This window comes from Gymnoscopelus braueri (genome assembly GCF_963280865.1).
Source record: "Gymnoscopelus braueri genome assembly, chromosome: 19".
Classification (NCBI taxonomy): Eukaryota; Metazoa; Chordata; class Actinopteri; order Myctophiformes; family Myctophidae; genus Gymnoscopelus; species Gymnoscopelus braueri.
In genome coordinates, this window is record NC_137621.1 from 9,069,285 (window position 1) to 9,071,589 (window position 2,305).

Below are 2,305 nucleotides of genomic sequence, written 5' to 3' on the forward strand. Positions count from 1 at the left end.
CCCTCGGCAGATTAGGTCTGGCCCCCCTCCATAGAGATTCCACTTCTCTCCCTCCGCAGTGGTGTGGAGCCAACCAGGGCCCAGTATCCAAATGTGGGCGGGCTTATCACCTTATTTGGAGCAATGACGTACAAGGAAGCACTGCTCTGATTAGTTCGTGAACAAGGAAGCACTGCTCTGATTGGTTTAGGTCTAACCAATCTATCGTTGATAAGGACCAGACTAATATCCACGCAGTGTGTCGTGTGATATTGTCTGGCCACGCGAGGCTACTCTAATACCATACCTTTCCAATTTATCTAATAATATATCATGATTAATTGTATCAAAGGCTTTTTTTAAATCTATAAATATTCCTATAGCATACTTTTTTTTATCTATACAATTAGTGATCTCTTCAATTAATTCCATTAGTGCTAAAGATGTACTTCTGTTTCCTCTGAAGCCATATTGACTGTCAGTCAGCAGTTTGTGTTTCTCAATAAATGTTTCCAGTCTTGCATTGAAAACTTTTTCTAAAATCTTAGAAAACTGAGAAAGCAATGAAACAGGCCTGTAATTTGTAAAGTGGTGTTTGTCCCCAGCTTTATATAACGGTATGATTTTTGCTACTTTCATTTTATTTGGGAACTTGCCAGTTTGGAAGGACAAGTTACAGATGTGAGTTAGTGGTTTTGTGATTCCATCAATGACTTTCTTGACTATTGTCATATCGATTTCATTAGTCAGTCGAGATTTTGTTCTTAAAAGTGCTTACAATATCCACAACTTCCTTTTCTTCCACTGCTCTAAGAAAGATTGAACTTGGGTTCCTATCATAGTTATGGCTATCAAAACCTTCACATGTTTTTTCTGGTTTAACTTGATTAGCCAATTCAGGTCCCACATTAACAAAGAATTTATTAAAACCACTAACCACATCATCCATATTATTTAAGGTTTTATCATCATCTATAAAATGTGATGGGTAACTTGAGCCTCTAAATCCACTTCTGATAATACTATTCAATACACTCCATAAGCCTTTAATATTGTTTTTATTATTATCCAATAATTTATTATAATAGTCTTTCTTACATGTTCTCAAAATATTAGTTAACTTATTTTTGTATTTTTTATATTTAGTTTCAGTCTCTATATTTCTATGCTTTATGAAATCTCTGTATAGTGTATTTTTCTTTTTGCAAGCATTTTGTAATCCCTTAGTTAACCACGGTCAATCATTGTATTTCTGTTTTCTATTACATTTTTTAATAGGACAATATTTATCATATAATAATTGGAATATCTTTAGAAATGATTCATATGCTAGATCTATATCTTCTACCTTATATACCAAATCCCAATTTTGTTTTAATAATTCATTTCTAAATAAAGTCATGGATTCCTCATTTCTAACTCTTTTATATATGAATTTATCGGCATCCTTGTCCTCCCTATGATTGCAGTCATAGACTACAAATACTGGCAAGTGGTCACTGATGTCATTTACTAGGAGCCCACTCACTATATTGTCTTCCAACCAGGCCTGGAATTTCGTCATTTTAGGGGCAAGGCCACTTGGCCTTTGGTGTTGTCAATGTTTTGGGGGCACAAAGGCCAAATGCCAGGGCAGGAAGGCCATCAAATAAAACAAGATTTTAGTCCATTGAAAGAATTAATTGAATTTAAGAGTTACGGATGATATTAAATGTAACATGTAGACTATCTGCAGTGAATGTAGGTGTCATATAGGTGTCTACATGACAAGACAGAGACACTGGTGTCTACATGACAAGACAGAGACACTGGTGTCTACATGTTGACAAGAAAGAGACAGAGGAGAAAGTGTTACAGTCAGCTGGGGCATTAAGGTTCAGAAGGTCCACATTTATATCTCCACAGATGAACATAACCTTTTGATTTGAATTTGCAAACACTTTTTCCATCCACTCACTAAATATGTCAATGCTTGATCCAGGTGTTCTGTATATACAACTAACGATTATATTTTTATTTTTTCCCATACATATTTCTACTGTAATACATTCTATCATATCATCAACGGCTGCTGTCATACATTCCACCACTTTATAATTGAGTTGATTATCCACATATAATGCCACCCCCCCACCTCTTGTCTTATTTTTCCTGCTCATATAGTTCAACTCATAGCCATTCAACTCAAACTCATCAACCCCCTTTTCAGGGTTGATCCAAGTCTCTGATATTGCTATTATGTTGAATGGTTTCTTGAATTGCTCTAGGTAGTTTTTAATGCTTTTGAAATCGGCGTAAAAGCTTCTGCTATTAAAGTGGATAATTG